The 22,627-nt window shown below is 50.5% G+C and overlaps 1 protein-coding gene and 1 pseudogene across 17 annotated transcripts in view; both read right to left on the reverse strand.

The window, feature by feature from the left end:
- Positions 1–22,627, reverse strand: part of TMEM63C (transmembrane protein 63C) — a 76,520-nt gene that overhangs the window by 43,654 nt on the left and 10,239 nt on the right. For 9 of the 16 annotated variants that reach the window (XR_004228987.1, XR_004228986.1, XR_003309686.1 and 6 more), the window contains exon 2: positions 17,382–17,541. The exons of the other annotated variants lie outside the window; for them this stretch is intronic. The gene's annotated coding sequence lies outside the window, so the exon portion shown is untranslated. The remainder of the gene's footprint in view (positions 1–17,381; positions 17,542–22,627) is intronic. 16 annotated transcript variants of the gene reach the window in all.
- On the reverse strand, positions 20,683–21,287 carry LOC111521450 (annotated as a pseudogene). Its single transcript, XR_002724962.2, has one exon. The product of XR_002724962.2 is annotated as a 60S acidic ribosomal protein P1 pseudogene (transcript).

Genomic DNA, 22,627 nt, shown 5'->3' on the forward strand with positions numbered 1-22,627 from the left:
GAATGGCAGTGGCTACAGTGCAGCATAGATCACTATTGGCTCATTCATTCATTGATTGATTCAACAAGAATACATTGAGTATCTATTTCCCCTGGAAGTACAAACATGAGGTCTTCTCTAGGGAGCTCACATCCCAGCCTTTGGGGTTACGGAGAGGACTACTGTTGGGCAGCTTGGACCAGGTGGCCCTTCTGCCTGGGAGGACTCCTAGTTACAAGGCCCCAGCCACTAAGCTTGGAGTGGGGCAGAAGGTGGGGAATTCCATCAAGCAGGTTGGTCAGATGCAGGTTTTCAGCTCAACCTGACTGCTCAACCTGCAGGGCAGTGAGGGAGGAAAAGAAAGGAGACAAGATCCTCACCCTCTCCCACCTCACCACCCTCCTCAGCTTTCCCAGGCAGCAAGCAGAGGCAGTAACGAGGGAGGCTGTTGCTGTGGAAACCTAGAGCAGCACCAAGCCTTTTCTCCTCATCCCTTCACCCTCCCTGGACCTTACTTCTTTCTGGAGGGAGACCTAGCTCTTGGGTGTGAAGAAGGCAGGCAGAAAATCCAGATTTTGGCTTACTGGAGACTAAAGCATCAGCACTGGAAAGAATGAAGCTAGAAACTCTGGGATGCCAACAGAAAACACAGCGGGGCCACCAGCTTAGACATCACTTTCACAGCATAGGACAAAGGCTGCCTGAGGCAATGGGAAGGATCAGGCTCTCTGAAGCTACTGACTGTACTTAATCCCAGATCCACCTTTGCTAGCTTTGTGACCAGGGGCAGTGTCTTCATCTCTCTCAGCCTCAGTTTCCATATCTGGAAAATGGGTATAATAACAGTATTGCCTCACAAGGTTATTGCAAAGGGGAAGGAAGATAGTTCACACAAATCCACTTGTACAATGCTTGAGAAATATGACTGCTTAATTAGCCAGCGCTGCCGTCCTCTTCATCATCAGCTTATTTGTCAGGCTATGGTGAGAGGCCCAGACTGCACAGTCCCTACACTCCTCCTTCCAGCCTCTCTGTTCTGGGGCAGGCAAGAGGAGAGATGTGAGGATGGAAAGGTCCATCCACTATCCCTCAGACTGCAGCTGGTAGGTGGTGGTTGTTTCTGTCCTTCCTGTGCATAAAAAACAAATGTCAGCCTTGCTTTGTGGGCCAAAGAGGGGCAGTGGGAGATGATGTGAATGCTGGTTGATGAGTCAGGGTTTCAGGTCCCCTCCTAGCTGCATATCTTATCTGATGGGAAAGTGTGTGGCTCTCTTTCTGTCCCATTTCTCCTCCATTCTGGGTTCCTATGCCAAAAGCTGGCAGCTCAGCTGTTCTAGGCTTGGGCAAAGTTGTCCTTGGCAACTGGGCAAAGGCTTCAAAAAGAGCTAGCTTTGCCTTTCTGTCTGCCCCATCCTACTGCTCACCCCCAGGCCTCCAGACCTAGCCTGCTTTCATCCACTGCTGCCCTAAGTAGCAAGGCCAGCACTTTGCTTCCCACTTCCCCTTCCAGATGAGTTAGACATCTCAAGGCCAAAGCCAAATCTCAGGGATGACCCCAGAGTTAGGATGGTCCAGGAGAGCCTAGGGAGGGACGAATTTTATTAATAGCTATCATTTACAGAGCAAGTAATATGGGCTAAATATTTTCTATTTAAGTACTAGCTCATTTAATTCTCATAAGTACCCTAGGGTATGAGAATCGTCCCTAAAGGCAAGAGAAAATTAAGGCCCAGAGAGGTTAAACAACTGGCTCAAGGTCATGGCCCAAAGAGGTTAACTGGCCCAAGGTCACGGTGCTAGTGAGTGGCAGAGCTGGCCCTGAAGCCAGACCATTCGTAACCCTCTGCTTTGCTGGCCCTGAGCCTCTGCTGCTCTGGACATGCTGAGCAGGGGGCAGAGGAAGGGGATGATCTTGCCCAGACTTTAGTCCAGGGACAGCAGCTTCCCTAGCCTTTAGGGTGAGGCAGCGGAGAGCAGAGTGGGCTGAGCCAGGAACCCAGGCTGGATCTGCAGCCACTGAGCCTGCATTTCCCAGCACAGCCCAGGGCCCAGTCTGCTCCACCATCCCCATGAGTTCTCAGGAACTGGTACATAGGGCATGTGTTTTGGTTTGGATTAGAGAATCACTGTAGCCACAAGCCATGTCCTAGGAAAAGATGCTACGGTTGGGGAGCCACCCCCACCTTCTCCCCCGACCCCATGACCCCCAGAGTGCACAAAGCCACAGCTCTCGCCCTGCCCTCTTGCCATTTAGCCTTCCCAGTAGTTTCAATAATTAATCACCTTTTTGTAAACAACAGGTAAGATTATCTCCCATGGTTCTGGACTTAAACAAACAAGCTGGGATTCCTGGTCCTGGGCATCACCTCCCACCTCCCCTTCTTCCTTCTTCTCCAGGTCTCCTGCCCTGCCCCCATCACCCCTTGGCCATTCTCACTCAGGGCCCCCCTCTCAGTGAGGTTCACTCTCACAGCTAGGGGGCTGGGTACTATTGGAGGAGGTGTCAAGAAAGGGAGGGTGTGTCACTGGAATGAAGGGCTCTGGTTCACATCCTTCACCACTGACATGTCCGCTGGCCATAAATCTTTCCCTAAATATCAGTAAGCCCTTCCCTGCTCCATACCATCTTCAAACTCCTCAAATCTTCATGACAAAGAGTGGTTTGCTCAGCTTTACACATGGAGAAATTGAGCCTCCAGCAGACATGGAGATTTGCTTAAGTATGGGGAAAATGCTGGATTGGGGATAGAACTGGGGTTTTTGGCTCCCCACTCACTGCTTTCAGTGACTCCTTAGCCTGGGAGGGGGTCGCTGGAATCACCTGGAAGGTGTTTAGTAAATCTAGATACTCATGTTCCACCCCAGACATTAAGCATGAGGATCTCCAGTCAATTCTTGTGTGCAGCCAAGACATAAAAGCACCAGACTGACATTTCCAGGGTTATTTACACCTAGAGAAGGAGTTCTTGATGACCCAAAAAGTTTTCTCACTCTTCCTAAATAAGGAGAGAGGGTGGGGAGATGTGGGGATAAAGGATGATACCTCACTGCCTCTTAAACCATTTCACAGTGTGGCAGTTCATGAGGCTGGTCCTTATATTCTCCTCCCATGCAATCTCTGCCCCCTCCCCCAGCTGGTCGCAAATCTGTGGAGAGTTGGCTGAAAATCTACAGAGGCCCACACCACCTCTTCCCTGGAAGTTCCAGGCTCTGGTATTCCTCCCATTACCCCAGAGGCCACTGGCCTGGCTACTTCCTCATGGTACCCTCTGTTCTGCCCCAGCAGCCCCCTTATTCAGAGTTGCTTGCCCCATCCCTACACAGCTTGAGCCACTTCCTCCTGGACTTGGGTGAGCCTTGGTCTCATCAGCATTTAAAGCCCCTCAGTCCAGCTTATAGTCTACTCCTCTGAACCTTCTTTCAGATGACCAGCCCTGTCTGCACCTTGTTCCCACCCTCTTCACACAGCTGGCCTTGCAACCACTGCCTGGGACTATCCTCTCACTTTTCCACGCACACGAACAGCCAGCTCCCCAACAAATCCATGGGCTCTTTGATAGTAGGGACCATGTCTTTCTCTTATACTTTCCATGTTTCTCCCAAAGACCATCACACAGTCAGCCTCAGTAAGAGACAGAAGGCCTTTTACCCGGAGACACACTCAGGGGTAGGAAAGAATAAAATGTAGGTGGTTTGCACACATTTGCACAGTGCACAGAGTACGTGAGTCCCAAATTTTTGCCCCCACATAGCGCACATTGGTTACCAAGTTTCCCTCCCCGAGTCACTGCAGGGAGTGGAGGGAGCATACAGCTGCAGGTAAGGAGACTGGGTGTGAATCTGGCTCTACTGTTTATCAGCTGCTATTTAACCTCTTGCTATTCAGTTTTTTTCTTGAAGATCATATCTGCCCTGCATATACCAGGGTGGTTATGAGGGTTAGTTAAAGGAGACAGTGCATGGAGACTCTTTCTGTAAACTGTGCCACAAACGTAAGTTGTTGCTTTTGCTGCCCTCTTCATAGGATCGAAGCCAGCCTTCCCTCAGAGGTCCCCAAACGTCCCCTCCGCCACAGTGGCTCCTGAAGCCTCAGCATGTGGTGAGAGGATTGGAGTTCCACCTTGCCATTGGGCCCATGATGTAAGCAGGGTTATGATACCGCCGCTCCTGGCTGGGTCCAGCAGGGCTCTCAGTACCATGGACAGCACCATGCTGGGCAAAGGCATTTCCGCTTCTGCTGCTCTCTGCCAGGGCTCGTGGGCAGGGCCAGGCAATTCTCGCTGGTGCCTCAGCCCAAGAATAAGAATAACAGCTAACACTTATTGAGTGAGTTCTATGTGCCAGGCCCTGTGCCAAGTCTCTTCAGGTGTCGACTGGGTTAAACCTATCAGGTTGCATGTGGGACACGGTTGATGCCCTCAGCATCCATTCCCACCTCTGTGCCTTCCTGTCTTGCAGAAGCTGGAAAGTTAAAAGCTACATTACCAACACTCACTTGCAGCTGGGGTTCTGGATACAGATTAGAGCCCATCAATTAGACATGCTGGAGATAGATTTACAAGGCTGAAGGGAGGAGAGGGAGGAAGAAGCCATCTCCCTGGTACTCAGGCGGCGTTCTGCTGACAAGCCATGTCAAGGACAGGAAGGGATTCTCTGCAGGAAGTTCAACGCCCAGTCTCTGGCTCCCAGGGAGGGGGTGGTGTGAGAGGCAATTGTGGTAAAAGCTGCAGCAGTTTTCTTATCCCTGGGTAGCAGGTGAAAGGACGTGAACTCCATGGCTCCAGTAATGGCCCTCCTGACTGGGAGAGAAGTAATTTGTCTGGAGGGACAGTTCTGCTCTGTTCTGAAGACCCAGTTTCTAGTTTTTCCAGTGACTTCAACACCCTGCGGTTCCCTGTATGAATCAAGCTGACTACAGCCTCATGGCCCAGTCCTGGTTTTACTTAAGATTCCTAGAGTGTTTTTTGTTTCCTATACAAAGACCAGGCAGGTTATATTATTATCCCATCTTATGAATGAGGAGTTTCAGGCCCAGAGAGGTTAAGAGACTTGCCCAGATCAGGGAGCTAGTACCGTGAAGTTAGGGCCTGAGCTGGGGGGCTGGTTCCCCAGCCCCCTCCTGATCACTTTGCTATGCGCCACCCTCAAGGCAGAGAACACTGATTCCAACAAGCAGGAATGAAGCTGCTAGGCTCAAGACAGAAGTACATCGAAAAAAGGAAATGCTGACAGGGAATACTGGGACCACACTCCAGGCTCACGTGGGTGTAGCCCCTGAGGCGGCCTCAGGAGGAGAAAGGGGCAGGAGAGGATATGGGCATTTGTGATGGGCCAGGCCTTCTTATGGCTATCCCACTGAACATCGTTTATTCCTCACAAGCAACCTGAGAGGTAGCAGCCTAAGAAGTAAGAACCAGTATCCCCATTTTACACATAGAGAAACTGAAGCTCAGAGAGGTTAAGTAACTGGCCTAAAGTTACACAGCTGGAGAGAGACAGAGGCAGGATTGGAATCTAAGTGTCTGGCTCCACTACATCATGCAGCCTCTGAAGGCACAATTCCAGGAGGACTGTATTTCTGGGGTACAAGAGGATGGCCTCCCACATCTGTACTACATCTAAGGGACTCTCAACTAAAGAGAAGGACCAGGCAGCTTCTATTATTATCCCATCTTATAAATGAGGAATTTCAGGCCCAGAAGGTTAAGAAACTTATCCTCTTAACACCTCTGCGGGTGGCAGAGGGAGCTGGGATGCCATCGGGAGAGAAGGTGGCCACTTGGACCCAGGCTGGAAGCTGAGCGTGTTGGATTCCCCACCCCATCCATGTCACCTCTGGTACCCTCCAGAGATGCCTCTCCTTGGCAGGAAGTTTCTTTTCCTTGTCCTCCAGACCCTGGACCACAACCCATGTCTTTCTGCCCATGTTCCTGAGTCCGTAAGCAGCCACGACGGTGCCCATGTGGGGCTGGAGACAGAAGGCAGAGGCACCTGTGGGGATGTCACAGTCACCCAGGGCCCTGGGAACTGGGCAGTGACTCAGGGAGACATGGGGAGGAGGACAGGTGACTCCGTGCCTATGTTAAAAACGTAAAATAGGAAATAAAAACAGCAGGACACAATGCTGCTAAATGAAATGATCTGGATTCTAAAAAGAAAAATAAAAGAAAGAAACTAAATTATATCACATGCTTTTAATAGTCCTTAACATTTTTTTCTGAGTTTGAAAAACTATTTAATATGAATATGTATTGTTGTTTCTAATTAGAAAAAGATCATATATTAAAAGGAAGGCTTGAGATTGACGGGCATCCATGTAACCAGCTTTCCTCCTGCATCAAATCTCTCTTCCCTTCCTCAAATGCCCTCATTCTGATCAGCTCCCACTCTGAGCTCTCACGGTGACATGCAGCCCAGTGGTTCCTGTGCAGGCTGCCTACTCAGAAGAGTCAAAGCCTGAATCCAATGCCACCTCCTCTCCCTCCCGTCAGGATCTGGCTGGGCCACATGCAGGCAGATCAAGACTTGACCTTGCACCATCGAAGCCAAGGTGGCCACCAGGTCCCTGGGTGTCTGCCTGGAAGCCAGAGGCAAGCCCCCATCCCTGCTCCACCCCAGGTCAGTGGCTCCTCCTGACAGCAGTGGTACTGTGCTGACTACAGCATCAAGTCCCAGGGGCAGAAATCAGGAAGGGGACTTGGAGGCCTCCCCAGCACAGCTCTTACTAGGACAGGCAGGAGCAGCCTCCCCAGCCCCCTGCCCCACCCCTCCCACCTCCCTACCCCAACATCAATGGATCAGTGGAAGATGGTGGCCACTGTGGCCCCTCTAGTCATTTTTTGGGGTGGTCTAAACCTAGACTCCTATAGGGAAGGGAACAAAAGAGAAATGGTAGCCTCCAGGAGGTGGGGGGTGGGGTCCTGAATGGGCCTGGTCTCTACCTCTGAGCCTGACGGAGGGCCTATGTGCACTCTCCTCCAGGTGACAAAGTATGTTTACAAAGTCATCATCTCACCTGGCCCCCAACAGTCCTGCCAGAGGAGAGGTACCAACTGTCCCCATTTACAAAGGAGGATGCTGAGGCCCAGAGTAGGTGCACAGCCTGCCCAGGCTCACACAACTAGAAGCTGAGCAGCGGGGGTGGAGATCTAAAGCCAAGGCCCGAGCTTTTGCACAGCTCCCTGCTCCTTCTGACATCTGAGCTCTCGGGTCCTGTCCTGCTCCAGGGCAGAGGCTGGGACTAGGGGAGGCCCTCTTGGTCCCAGGAGCCTCTCCAGTCTCACCTCCCCCAGTTCCCCACGAGGAGTCTCAGCTCCAGCCAAAGGAAGGCCCCTTGCCCATCAAAGGCCTTGGTTGTCTCTGCCCCCTCCATTCCTCCCCTCTGTGGAGGACCTTGATCCTTGCCCAACAGGAGTGCTCCATTGGCAAGGTCCAGTTCAACTCTGCTTTCTTCAGGCAGCCTTCTGGGTACACCCCCAGGTCTTGGTGATCTCACCCTCCCTTCCATCCTACTGTCCTCACTTACTCTTTCCTGAGTTCTCACCCGGGTAGGGGTTGCTAAAGGGGATGAGATGTGTTCCTCCCCTCCTCAAGCTCATTCTAGAAGGGGAATGAGAAAGGCCTTGGCTCAAAGGCAGTGACAACGCAGTGTGAGAAGGGCTCGCAAATGCACCGAACCCAGTCTGCAGTGCCCAGGGAGGCCTCCTGGACCAAGCTGTTACGGAATCAGCTAGAAGGGTTTTCTTTGCTCTCCTTAACTTGGCCACCAAGGCCTGGGTGTGCTGCCCTTCCTAGTGTTCTGGCTTCATCGTGTCAAACTTCCCCCTCACTTCCATCTCTAGCCTCCTAGGTTGTTCCCTCAGTTTCTGGAGCATTGCCATCTTCCCTCCTGCCACAAGGCCTTTGTATATGCCAGTCCCACCACCTGGAAGGTTCTCCCTCCCATTACTTGACTCATTCTCCTCCTGGTTAATCTCAGCTCCATTTTTGCTTCCTTAGGGAAGAGCTCAGGCCAGGCTCAGCTCCCCAAGTCCCATGCCTCTGAGCATCTTGGGAGGCAGGCATCGTGCATGCAGTAAATGTGGATTTCTAGTACTAGACTCTCTGGGCCCAAGTTCTGCCTCTGCTACTTACTAGCCCCATGTCTTTGGGCAAGCTTCTTAATCTCCCTGTGCCTCAGTTTCCTTATCTGTAAAATGGAGATGTTAATAGCACCTACCTTATTGGGTGGATGTGAGGTTTAAGAGAGCCAACTCACATGAAACATTAGAGCAGTGCCTAGCACATTGCAATGGCTCAATAAAGTTAAGTGTAATTTTCCTTGTTGTACCTAGTACATTCGATGTTGTTTACGGGATGACGTAGCAGATGGCTGACTCCCCACACCTCCCGCAAAGGGAAGCTCCTTGACAACAGAGCCCTTGGCTGTGTTTGCTGATTATTTCCTCTGCTGTGCTGGATAGGGTTGAGTGCTTTACAAATATTTGCAGAAGAAAGGAAAGATTGGCAGTGGGTTGGGGTAGGACTCATTTGGCCCCCATGATGTCAAACCCAGAGTGTTTTGGCTGGAGGAGATCTTACAAATCATGTAACTTAAGCCCTCCTTCCACAGAGGGACAAAAGGAGCATTTCCCTGGTCTAGTCCCAGAGGGCTGAGCAGCCCTTGCCCACCTCTGTCTCCCCCTAGGGCTTTGCTCAAAGCCTATCATGGCAAAATCTCAGACTGGGGCATCTGTTTCTGTTTTGACTTCTTTTTTTTTTTTTGAGACGGAGTCTCGCTCTGCTGCCCAGGCTGGAGTGCAGTGGCCAGATCTCAGCTCACTGCAAGCTCCGCCTCCCGGGTTCACGCCATTCTCCTGCCTCAGCCTCCCGAGTAGCTGGGACTACAGGCGCCCGCCACCTCGCCCGGCTAGTTTTTTGTATTTTTTTTTAGTAGAGACGGGGTTTCACCGTGTTGTCCAGGATGGTCTTGATCTCCTGACCTCGTGATCCGCCCGCCTCGGCCTCCCAAAGTGCTGGGATTACAGGCTTGAGCCACCGCGCCCGGCCCTGATTTTTTTTAAAAATGGGGTGCATCTCATATTTGAGTGTTGTAGAGCAAATACATTCACCACAACTGGGTGAAGCTGCAGGATCCAGTTCGACCCTGAGTTATTGCTGCAATTCTCGTCTCTGTGGTAACAAGTCCCCACTAAGTCTTCAGCCAGCAAGGTTGGGCAATGGCTCAGCTCAGCTCCTGCAGGGCCCCTGGGCTAAGATGCCAGCAGGCAGGCAGCATGTTTCTCCCTCCAGCCTCTCCCCTGACTGCTTCCTCCGTAGGAGTTTGGAGGGGGCAGGAAGGAGTAGAGGGAGGTGAAGCAGCCATAGGGATACAGCAGCAGAGGCCCCAACCCCAGAGTCAGCTCCAGCTAGAGCTGGGTTGAAGGCTGCCAGTGGGGAGGTGCCCACCAGCAGGGGCAGCCTATTGGAGCCATCCCACCCCACGTCCTGCTGCTGCCAGGATGGGCTCTGATCAACCAAAGCTCTGCAGCCAGTCCCACTCAGATCCAACCAGCTGCTGACAATCTATTACTGTCTAGATAGAGTCAGCCTTCACTGAACACTTGCTCTGGGCCAGCTCCGAGCTAGGCGCTGAAGAGGCAGGGATCCCTAACATATGGCCTGTCCTCAGCAAGCACACAGTCAGGTGGAGGAGACCCAAGTGGTGTGAAAGCAGCCAGAATAAATGACAAGTGGTGCGTGGCCAGGCAGAAAAAGCAAGATGCAGATGGCACATGGAGAATGCTGCCTCCTGCGTGTCTTTGTGTCCTCTAGAAGGATGCACAAGAAACTGTTGCCAGTGCTTGTCTTCCGGGCGGGGAACTAGGTGGCGAGGAAGCAGGGTGAGCAAGCTTTACCTTTCACTCTGTTCTCTTTATTGCTTTTTTTTTTTTTTTTTTCCCGAGATGGAGCTTCACTCTTTTGCCCAGGCCAGAGTGAAGTGGCAGGATCTCGGCTCACTGCAACCTCCACCCGCCGGTTTCAAGCGATTCTCCTGCCTCAGCCTCCTGAGTAACTGGGACTACAGGTGTGCACCACCACACCTGGCTAATTTTTGTATTTTTAGTAAAGACAGGGTTTCACTATGTTGGCCAGGCTGGTCTCTAACTCCTGACCTCAGGTGATCCACTCACCTCGGCCTCCCAAAGTGCTGGGATTACAGGCATGAGCCACCACGCCCAGCGTCTTTACTGCTTTTTGAATTTTGTACTATATGCATACCTAACCGTTTCAAACAAAACAACAAAACCAAACTGAAAAGCAGCATCACCAGGTAAATGTTGTAATAAGGATGTAGGCTTCTCAGTGCTGGACACCCAGAGAGGAGGAGTGGATAGCTCTGATACTCAGGGACTCTCTCTCCTCTCAGGAGCTCAGAGTTCCATATGCCAGGTAGAGGAGTGTGTGTGTGTGTGTGTGTGTGTGTGTGTTGTGTGTGTGTGCCTGTCTGCCTCTGTAGCTATGTGTTTGGGATGTGTAGAGCTACTGGGCTGAACAGTTTCCTTCCAAAATGCATGTCCACGTGGAATCACAGAATGTGACCTTGTTTGGAAGTAGGGTCTTTGCAGATGTAATTAGTTAAAATGAGGTCATACATGATGAGGGTGGCCCCTGAATCCAACAACTGCTGTCCTTAGACGAAGCCATGAGAAGACAAAGGGAGAGACTGGCGTGAGGCAGCTACAAGCCAAGGAATGCCAAGAACTGCTGACAACCCCCAGGAGCTAGGAAGAGGCAAGTAAGGATCCTCTCCTAGGTCCTGCAGTGGGAGCCCGTTCCTGCTGACCCCTTGATTTCAGACTTCTGGCCTCCAGGACTGGAAGAGAATAACTTTCTGTGGTTCTTTTCTGTGGTAATTTGTTGCAGAGCCCTAGGAAGCCAGTACAGTGGGTCTATGAACTGGTGCTTGTGTGTTTTGAGGTGTGTGTGTCAATGTGTTTGTGTGTGTATCTGAGTATGTTTTGAGGGGTATTTGGTTGTGCTTGGGAATGTGTTTGTGATTATAATTTGGATTTTAGATGTTTGTGTTTTGGGTTGCATGCATATTTATGTGTTCATAGGTGTGCATGTTGAATTGTATACACTTGTGTGTTTTGGGGCTTGTGTGAATGAATGTATGTGATTTTAGCCAATGATCTCTAGGGTCTCCCTTAGCCGTGTCATTCCAGAAGTCTGCCCTGGGGCCCCTGCTGCAGGTAGCACGTAGAAGGGATGCTGGGCAATGGCAGTGGGGATGGAATGGACTCAAGGCCAGGTGGGAGCAGCATCCTGTCTGATCTAGGACCACCTGGGTGAGGACAGGGGCATCGCAACTGCCCCCATCGCACTCGCCCTGTCAGTACAATGATCTCAGCCTCGGGAGAGGGGGTCCAGTAGGAGCCATGTCCTGGGGGCCCAGCCCCAGGGCCTTCTTGGAAGCCTTCAGCAGAGGAGAGACCCCCTCACCCCCAGAGACACTCTACCTCCTCTCCTCTTTGGTGTTAGTTTACAGGAAAGTGAACGCACGCCCTTGAAACATTACAGCAATGGGTCTCACACTTTGGTGGGTCACAATCAGCAGCAGGGCTTGTTACACCACAGATCGCTGGGCTCCACCCCAGGGTTTCTGCTACAGCAGGTCTCGGGTAGCGCCTGAGAATGTGTATGTCCAACAAGTCCCTGAAGGATGCTGATACCGCTGGGCCAGGGACCTCACAATGAAAATCACTATCCTAGACCACAGAACAGGAGAGGGAGGCTCCTCTTCAGCCTCCTCATTCGACCCCCCAGACTTTGGTGTAGGCAACCTTGAGTTTGAGGACAGGCCCTGGGAAAGTCAGGCGTAAGCTGATTCTTTCAGTCTCGCTGCCTCTGCCAGCTGCCCACCCATCACTCACAAAATAATTTATTCAGCAAATTACGGTCCAGACTCTGTTCCCTGAACTCGAGGTGCCTACAAGCAAGACACAAGGCTCTAGTGGGTACACAGACCCCTAAGGAGACCATAACAAGACCGCATAGCTGCACTCTGGAGCTCTGTTCAGGGAGTACTAGGAGCACAGCGGGGGAGCTCCTGCCTCAGAACTGGAGAATCCCGAAAGGCTGCCTGGAGGTGCCAGCCGAGGCAACTCTTAAAATATGGATACCTTCTCTTTTGCTGTGGATGTGACCACAAAACATTTCCCACTTGGTTTTCTCTCTGCTACCTTGCTCTTAGCCAGCCTATTGGGAACATTTTATGAACACTTTATTAAACGGTCACCAAAAAAAAAAAAAAAAGACAAACAGCACTAGATCACTTGAACTGAGCACTTATTGCCCTTATTACCTGCCAGGGGCTGTGCTAAGACTCTGGAAGCACAAGAGCACCTCTGTCCTCACATCACCACCAAGATGGGGACCATTGTTCTTAGTGGGATTTGAACCTAGCCAGCTGGCCTCAAGGCATCACATTCCTAGCCTGAGGACACATGGGCCTCCTACCCTGTGGAGGACAGGGCAGAACGGTCCGGGAGGAGACCTCAGCGTGCATAAAAGCCAGCCGAGAGGCAGATGGGGAGCGGGGGCAGGACAAGATGTGAGCCTAGTTCAGGTCCCCTGGATGGAAATGCACCACCTCTCAGGGGCAGCAGAGCCGGGACGGGGGCCAGGTTGAAGCCTGTTTCTGGGCTCTGGCGCCATCTGTTTAAATAGGGCTGGAGCCACGCTGGCTGCCTCGTGTGCTCTCTGAGTACGGCTGCTCCAGCGAGGGGTGGGAGGCAGATGGCAGAGGATGCGGGTCTGGCTCACAAGGCCTCACAGGGCCTGGGGGCCATGAGGGACCTGAGAATCCCTGCTACGCTAGTGGGAGCTCTCTATTCACAGGTTTGTTTGTGATGAAGGTTAGCCCTGCAGGGAGGCTGTGCCAAGAGGCTGAGGGGTGGTGGCTGGCACAACCTCCATGACTCATGGTGGCCACACACATTAGCTCCCTAGCAGTCTCCATGTGGCTCTGGGGATCACCATAGCCTCCTTAACTAGAGCACAAGCTCCAGGGCAGGAGCCAGCCTCCTGTGACCTTGCTCCTGCCCTTGGGGTAGGGGATCAGGAAAGCCACAATGATCCAGGCTGAATGAGGACTTGAATGGTGACCTGCAGCCAGATGATGGAAAAAGAGAAAGTGAACTGCAGCTGCAGCAAGAGGTATTTCAGTCAGACACAAGGAAGCACTGGCCTGGGAGACTGAAGGGAGTACTAGCTATTTCTGGGGGAAGAGAGGGATCCCTCCTTCTGTCTGCGACAATCTGCCTCTCTGGAAAAAGTACAGTGGGGATTTCTCTCTCCTCATCCCTCACCAGCTCCTCCATCATCTCTCACCTACATTTTAGTCTCCTCTCTCCTTTCCTGCCTGCCTCTACTTCTGCCTTCGTTGCCTGAGTGGGCCTGGCTTGTCACAGTGTTGCTGGAAGCCTTTGAGCAGGGACACAGTTCAGCCAGCGTTCACCGAGTCCCACACCTGCTGGAGGTGAAGGAGCCCAGTCCCTGCCCAGAGCACTTCCAGCCAGCTAAAGACACAAGACAGGAAAACCAGTGCCGACACCCAAGGCAGAGTAAGAGCCACACGCTGAGAAAGGAACAAGCCAAGTTGTGCGGCTCAGAAACCACAGCCCCGGGGATCAGGCAAGGCCTCGGACAGGTGGCATTTGGAGAGTGGGTGAGATATCTACACTGACAGAAACCAGCGGGAACAAGGATAGTCCGGGCGGAGGGACAAATGAGGAAGAGGGAAACAGACAGTGGACTGTTCCAGAAATGGCAGGCAGACTAGCTTGGCTGAAGAAGTGGGGTGAGAAGGGTCTGGTGAGATAACAGGCAAGTTGGGACCAGATCATGAGGCCCTGAATCTTGGCTGAATGATTTGCACTTGATTATGTAGGCAGTGGGGAGCTATTGAAGGTCTCGGAGAAAGGGCATGACATTATCTGGGCTGGGACTAGAAGAGCTTCTAGATTTTGCTCCTATCCTAGAATCTCATGAAAGGCACTTGGCCTTGATTCTGAGCCCCCAGGCCTCTCAGGAATCCCCAAAGGGAGCAAACAATCTGTGTGTCTCAAATGTTGCCTTTCCGGTGAGGTCTGTCCTGACCATCCTATTTAATAACGCAGCTCCTCTGGCACTCCTGATTGCCTTCCCTTTCCTTCTCTGTGTTATTCCCCCCATTGCATTTATCTCCTTCTAATATACATCATCCATAATACGCTGTTTATTATCTGCCCTATTTGAATGAAAGCCCCCTGAGGGCAGGGTCATGTTTGTTTTACTTGCTGCTGCCTAGTCCAGTGCCTGGAATCCCAATAGATTCGTTCATTTTTCAAGTGGATAAAGAGAAAAATACCATCTTGCAGGAACCAGCATGCTCTGATTTGCCCCCTTCCTGTCCCTTCACTGCTGGCTTCCTGGGCTTGGCAGCACCGAGCCTCCAAGTGGAAAAATCTCTGAGAAAACCAGGCAGAGCTGCACTGCTTCCCTTCCGCACTTCCCAACCTTGCCAGGAGTCTGGAAACATTTGAACTGTTTACTGCTTCTGCCAAAAACCACCACTATTTTCCTTAATCTCAGAGTGGAGGCCAGGCGAGGACAATTTCCCCACCTAAGGAAAGCTGGAAGTCAGGACTGAAACAGCTCCACTCGGCAGCCTGGAGAACAACTTTGATGGTCTGATCAGAATCGTTGCAAATTCCCAAGTGCCTACTCCATGCATGCAGTGGCTCTGGGCATTTTGCACAATTTTGCCATCACCCCGACTGTACAAAGCGGGTGTTATCCTCCCCATTTCACAGATGGGAAAATAGAGAAGTTCACTGACACGGTTGAGGTCTCTCCACCAGATGAGGAGGCTGGTCTCAAATGCTGTTCTGTCCTGCCCCAGCCCAGGGCTTGTTCCTCCATAGTGTGTGGCCTCTCTTCCACCACAGGGGCTGAGATGCAGGATGGAGCTAGCTGAGTTCTCTGTCCAAGATGCCAGATCATGGGCAGTCTCTGCTGGCCTCGGGCGTCCCACCTGAGCCATGGGAGCCAAGGTTTTGGCCACAGCCCCATGATGAATGAGGACCATGATGTCAAGTCTACTGCCTGGCCTGAACTCATCAGAGAGTACACATTATAACTGCGGTCACTGTCAGTCTGGGCAATGGCCAAGTGTCCTCTCTTGACTCTGATGTGGACCAAGGCTAGAGCCCAAAATAGGGCTCACTGCATTTGCAGACCCAGTGGGTCCAAAGGAAACTATTCCTAGCCTCGTGTGTGGATCCAGGGCCCCATATCCAGGTCTGCTCCTGGCCAGGCTATGGTTGGGGAGGTAGAAGAGCCTGGATCAAACCCCCAGATGTTGGTTGTAGGTGACTGCACTTCCATTCCTTAGGGACTCAGTTCACCCACCCTGAGGGTGGAAACCCTCTCCCAACAAACATTACTGATTCCTTATTACATGCAAGGCAAACAATATCTGTCTCTGCCTTCAAGCCCTTAAAGTGAAGTTAGAGCACAGTCATTAACTAGGCAATGGGGAGCCACAGATGGTTGTAGAGCCAGGGACTTGGATGTCTGCACTGTGCCTTAGGGAGGCTGATCAGGCAGCAGACTATGGCTGGGAGAGAACAGACTTTTGCAATGATCGGGTCTAATGTGTTAAGCACTTACTGGGTGCTAGATGTTGTTTCAAGCACTGTACAGATATTACCATAGTTAATCTTCACCCTAGGCTACTATTGTTAACCCCATTTTACAGATGAAGAGACAGAAATATATAGAGATGACAAGGCCAGTAGGTGATTGAACTGGGATGTGAACCCATCTGGCTCCACCGCTGCCTTTTCTAGTAATATTTTTTTTTTTTTCTTTTTTGAGACGGAGTCTCGCTCTGTCGCCCAGGCTGGAGTGCAGTGGCGCCATCTCCGCTCACTGCAAGCTCCCCCTCCTGGCGATCTCCCTTCACTGCAAGCTCCGCCTCCCGGGTTCACGCCATTCTCCTGCCTCAGCTTCTCAAGTCGCTGGGACTACAGGCGCCCACCACCGCGCCCGGCTAATTTTTTGTATTTTTAGTAGAGACGGGATTTCACTGTGTTAGCCAGGATGGTCTTGATCTCCTGATCTCGTGATTCGCCCACCTCGGCCTCCCAAAGTGCTGGGATTACAGGCAGGAGCCACCACGCCCGGCCCCTCTTCTAGTAATCTTGAACAACAGTCTGGCACAGGGCTGGGGCCTGGGAATGGCCAGAGGAACAGAAGTGACACGCTGCCTGTGGCTAAGGCTCTCTGCCCTGGAGGGCTCTCCCAAGAAAGGACTAGGAAATTATAAAGGGGATGTAAAGAACGATATCTAAGATTACTTTTGTCAATAACAGCAACAATAATGATGTTCTTGGCCAACACCCCATGCAAGATAATACCTTCTTTCATGTAAGAGAGATTTGAGACACTCTCAAATAGAGAAATCTTATCACAGAGCTTCCTCTGGAAAGCTTCCCGGACTCTCTAATCCTTCCTCAAAGATTTATTTATTAATGTATTTACTTACTTAAATAGGGAAGAAAGCCTCACTTAGATGCTAACCTAGCTTCAATACCTTCTAGCTTAGAATGTCCAGCCACTGTCAATGTTCCTTTTGCAAAGGGGGAAGGAGTTGCTGGAGGTAACTGGGAGGGTGGAAGGAGAGGAAGAGGAGTGTGGGGCACAGGCTGGACTGAGGGGCAAAGGGAGCACTGAGCCCAGGAAGGGCTGTCCAAAGCCAAAGGCCTTCCCATGCTGTTTTGACAAGATTACACCTGATTCTTCTGAGATGTTCAACCACAACATTGGAAACTACACTATTGATATAGGTAATGCTTGAGAAGTAAAAAGAGATTGTGGTTGGATTCTACCTCTAAGATCCCCAACTCTAGTAGCCTATGAAGATACCACCTGTCTTAATCCTTTCCTAGAGGAAAAAGTGTCAAGAGTTAGGGAACTCTTGGAAGAGCCGTGTCTGGCCGGATTCTGGGCTTGCCGCAAACCAGAGTCAGCTGAGCAAGAACCACCGGGGGCCCAGCTAGCAGCTCAGCCCCGGGGGAATTTCTAGGGGACAGAGGACATCCTAACCAAAACCAGAGCATCTTCTGCCCCTTCCCAGGCCTCATGGGCAGGGTCACCTGGGACAGCGCCCTTCGGAATGGGGTTAGGCCGTTCCTGCCCATCTCTTGGCAGGTTGTGGGTTTAGGAGGGCTTAAGGAGGGCCTTTGCCCAAGTGCTGGCTGGAGAGCTGCAGGCCATGGGGCGGCCAGGATGGCCACATTTCCCAGGCTCAAGGTGGGGAGCTGGTGCTAGGGCTTAGCCCTGATGGGTGATGGGACGATGCCAGGGGCACCTACCTGGAACAGTAGCTGAGGTTTGGGGCTCAGGCCCCCCGTGGCCCCTGAGCTGTTATAGGACCTTCCCTCCTCTTGATCAGTCCCCAGGAAAAGGTGCTTCTGAGTGGCTCAGCCGTGTGCCCGCTTGATTCCTGACCCCGAGGGAGGCTCCTCCAAGGCTCTATGGCACAGGGACAACAGAACCCTTTCAGGGCAGGCGGGCGTGCATCCCAGTCCTCCCTGGCCTCCTTGCAGCTCCTCCCCAAGCCCAAGCTGGCCAAGCCCCTCCCAGCTCCAATGTGCTTGTCAGTATCTCCCACAAGGCCTGCCTTGGGGAGCTCCGATGGGGTGAGGGGTACTCCAGAAGTATCCACGACCCCCAGCCTGCTCCAGTTTCAAATCCAGGCCAGCCAGTGCCTACACCTGGGTGGGTGAGCTGGGGGCTACCATTCAACCCCGCAGAACATGAGCTGTGAGGAGGGGGCCATGGGGAGAGCACTGCACTGGGAGCCCAGGCACCAGCTGTCACTTCCCCTGCTAAGCTGGAGCACCCCATTTTCCCTTGCTGGTGTGGGGGTGTTCAGCCTAGATGCACAGACAACGCCAGCAGGGCTGAGCTGGGGGAGGTCAAAGGGGTCATAGACATCACCCACTTCAGTATCATCTGCGGGAGGAGGGGGAGGCCTTATAAAACGCAGGTGGAAGGGCCCTGCCTTGACCCACTGAACCTGAATATCCAGGAAGGTGTTTGGGAACCTACATTTTAACAAGTTCCCCACATGGGTACCCATGAAGTAAGACTCAGTGGACAACACACTGGGAAAGGGCAGACAAGTCCAAGGATGATTTTATAATCCACATATAGGGATCATCGGTCCGTTTCCTGATAGCAGCATCACAGGAGCCTGGTCTCTGCAGTCAGGCTAGCCAGGGAGCCCAGCAGCTTGCTAAACCCTCTCTAGCTCTCATTTTCCTCACGGACAAAATAAAGATGGGCGGTGATCTCTTAGGCCCGCCCACATCTGAAATTATGAATGCAAGAAGAGGTGAACCACTGAGAAACGAATTTAAAAACAAAGCTCAGGGTGAGACATTTTAACTGGTATTCTCCCCCTTATAATTTGTTTCTTCTTAAATATTCTTGTTTTGTTTTGTTTGAGATGGGGTCTCACTCTGTTGCCCAGGCTGATCTTCAATGCCTGGGCTCAGTTGGTCCTCCTGCCTCCTCCTCCTAGATACTTAGGATTACAAGCACATGCCACCATGCCCGGCTTTAAGTATGCTCTTTAAATTCTGAAAATAACATGCTTAGGGGAAAAAAAATCAAACCATTCAAAATAATACACAATGAAAACGAAATCTAGGCTGGGTATGGTGGCTCACACCTATAATCCTGGCACTTTGGGAGGCCAAGGTGGGAGGTTCACTTGAGCCCACAAGTTAGAGACCAGCCTTGGAAACACGGCAAAAACCCAGTTCCACAAAAAGTACAAAAAAAAAAAAAAAAAAAAAACCAAATTAGCTGGGTGTGGTGATGTCTGCCTGTAGTCCCAGCTACTCGGGAAGCTGAGGTGGAAAGATTGCTTAAACCCAGCAGGTCGAGGCTGCAGTGAGTCATGACAGTACCACTGCACTCCAGCATGTGTGACAGAGCAAGACCCTGTCTCCAAAAAAAAAAAAGAAAGAAAGAAAGAAAAAAGAAACATGGCATGGATGGATGTCCCTGCCATCTCAGACCTATATCCCACTCACCAACATAAATATCGTCATTTCCTAAATTTTCCTGAGAATTTTTTCCAGAAATATGAACATACACACACACACACACACACACACACACACACAATCTATCTATGTCTGCATCTTTATTTTAAACCCAACCAGGAACATATTCCCTGTACTTACATTTGCTTTGCTAATTAACATACATCACACATCTCTGCATACCACATGGACAGATTCCTCCATTCTTTTAATAGCTCATAGTGTTCCACTGAACCAATGCACTATAATTTCTGTGAATCTGTCCTTGTTGATTGATATTTAGGTTATTTCTACATTTTTTGCTGCACAAGCAAAGCTGTAATGAACATCTTTGTTTTTTCTTGTTTGTTTTGAGACAGCGTCATACTCTGTAATGAATATCTTTGGTTTTTCTTGTTTATTTGTTTGTTTTGAGACAGCGTCATACTCTGTCGTCCAGGCTGGAGTGCAGTGGTACAACCCCAGCTCACTGCAGTCTCAACTTCCTGGGCTCAAGCGATCCTTCCACCTCCGCCTCTCAAGTAGCTGGAACCACAGGCACCCACCACCATGCCTGGCTAATGTTTTCTTTTTTTTTTTTTTTTAATGGAGTTTCACTCTGTTGCTCAGGCTGGAATGCAATGGTGCGATCTCAGCTCACTGCCACCTCTGCCTCCAGGTTCAAGCGATTCTCCTGCCTTAGCTTCCCAAGTAGCTGGGATTACAGGCATGCACCACCAAGCCTGGCTAATTTTGTATTTTTAGTAGAGACGGGGTTTCTCCATGTTGGTCAGGCTGCTCTAGAACTCCCGACCTCAGGTGATCCGCTCGCCTCGACCTCCCAAAGTGCTGGGATTACAGGCGTGAGCCACCGCACCCGGCCTAAATTTTTTTTTTTTTAATTTTTGTAGAGATGAAGTCTCACTTTGTTGCCTAGGCTGGTCTTAAACTCCTGGGCTCAGGTGATCCGCCTGCCTCAGCCTCCCAAAGTGCTGGGATTACAGCCGTGAGCCATCTCGCCCAGCCTACATCTTTGACTCTATATCTTTGTGCACATATATGATGCCAGCTAGAGGATATCCCTGGGTCAAAACTTACGTGAACCTAACATTCTGATAGATATTGCCAAATTGTCCTCCAATGAGGGTGAACCAGTTTTCTCTGCTCCAGCAGCTCATGAGTGTAGTGTGCCTGTTTTTCTCCACCCTCACACAGTCTGCATTATCAGATTGTTGGATTTTTACAGTGAGTTTAAAAATGGTATCTTATTTCAATTTGTAATTCAGTTGTCAAAAAAGACAGACATGTTTTCATGTTTATTGACTGATTGGCCTTTGCACTTATTTTTCTGTGACTTGTCTGCATCCATCCTTTCTAATTTCTTATTGATTTTTTAAGAAGTTTTTCTAAATTAAGGCAACTTACTTCTTGTCATGTGTATTGCAAATTGTCATTCATCTCTTTTTGACTTTATTTATGGCATCCTTGGGACTTGCTTAAAAAGCCTTTCCCATTTGAGAATCATGAAAGTATTTGCCCATATTTTCAACTTGTATTCTTGAAGGTTTCTTTTTTTTTCTTTTTTTTTAAAGTTCAGCTTTTTATTGAACACGTTATAAAAGAGATTTAGTCAAAAAGACCAAAGCCCATGTCATCATCAGAGTCCTCAGATTCTTCTTTCTTTGCTTCCACTTTCTTCTCCTCAGCTGCAGCAGCAGCAGTGGAGGGGGCAGGACCTCCTGCTGGTGCAGCACCAGCTGCTGGAGCAGGTCCACCAGCCCCTACATTGCAGATGAGGCTCCCAATGCTGACATTGGCCAGGGCCTTTGCAAACAAGCCAGGCCTAAAAGGTTCAACATTTACACCAGCTGCTTTAATGAGGGCCTTGATCTTATCCTCCGTGACAGACACCTCATCGTCGTGCAGAATGAGGGCCGAGTAGATGCAGGCGAGCTCAGAGACAGAGGCCATAGCACGGGCCAGTGTGGGGCTGGCGCTGCCAGACGCGGTGCTAGTCGCTGGATGAAGCGAGGGCCTCACCCCAACACGGTCTTAACTTCCTCAGAAGGACGGAGCACCTTCGCGGCAGCTGAGGAAAGGGACTTGAAGGTTTCTTTCTCCTTTTCTTCTTCTTCTTCTCCTTCCTCCTCCTGTTGTTGTTGTTGTTCCTCCTCCTCGTCCTTCTCCTCTTCTTCTTCTTCTTCCTCCTCTTCTTCTTCTTCCTCCTCTTCTTCTTCCTCCTCCTTCGTCTTTGTCTTATTCTTTTTTGAGGCAGGGCCTCACTCTGTTGCCCAGGCTAGAGTACTTACGTGACAATCATAGCTCACTGCAGCCTTGAACTCCAGGGCTCAAGTGATTCTCCTGCCTCAGCCTCCCAAGTAGCTGCGACTGCAGGCACACACCACCACATCTGGCTTTCTTCTTTCTTTTTAAAATATATTTGCCACCTCCAGAATTTATTTTGATGCAGGGATTGTGGTAGGGCTCAACTTTATTATTTTTTTCAAGGGGCTACACAGTTGTCCCAAAGTCATGTTTGAATAATCTATTTCCTGCTCCCCTACCCAACAATCCTCCCTCTAAATTCAAAATTCCAATTTGACTATGTAGGAGGATGGATACAAAGAGCATAAACTCAGAGTCGAGTGCTTGGTTCAAATTTCCACTCTACTGGACCTGGGATAATCTGCCTACCCTTTCTGTGCCTCAGGTTCCTCATCTAAAAATGGAGATAACAATAACACCATCTGCATGGAGTTATTGTGAGGATTAAATGAGTTATTACAGGGAAGGGGTGTAGAAAGATGCAGCTAATATATGCTGCCCACAAGAGGTTCAACCTGACATAAAGGCTCACATAAGTGGAAAGTGAAAGGATGGAAAAAGTCATTCCATGCAAATGGTAACCAAAAGAGAGCAAGGACAGCAGTATTTATATCAGTCAAAAGCTGCCACAAAAGACAAAGGAGGCTATTACATAATGATAAAGGGTCAATTCACCAGGAAGATATAACAATTACAAATACATATGCACCTAACAGCAGAGCACCCAAATATATGAAGCAATATTGACAAAACTGAAGGGAGAAATAGACAACACTGCAATAATAATTGGAGATTTTAATACTCCTTTCAATTATGGATAGAACAACCAGACAGAAGATCAATAAGAAAATGGAGAACTAGGCGGGACACGGTGGCTCACACCTGTAATCCCAGCACTTTGGGAGGCTGAGGTGGGTGGATCACCTGAGGTCGGGAGTTTGAGAACAGCCTGAACAACATGGAGAAACCCCATCTCTACTAAAAATACAAAATTAGCCAGGCTTGGTGGTGCATGCCTGTAATCCCAGCTACTAGGGAGGCTGAGGCAGGAGAATCGCTTGAACCCGAGAGGTAGAGGTTGTGGTGAGCCGAGATCGTGCCATTGCACTCCAGTCTGGGAAATAAGAGCGAAACAAGAAAGAGAGAAAGAGAGAAGGAAGGAAGGAAGGAAGGAAGGAAGGAAGGAAGGAAGGAAGGAA

This window comes from Piliocolobus tephrosceles, chromosome 6, assembly GCF_002776525.5.
Source record: "Piliocolobus tephrosceles isolate RC106 chromosome 6, ASM277652v3, whole genome shotgun sequence".
Lineage (NCBI taxonomy): Eukaryota > Metazoa > Chordata > Mammalia > Primates > Cercopithecidae > Piliocolobus > Piliocolobus tephrosceles.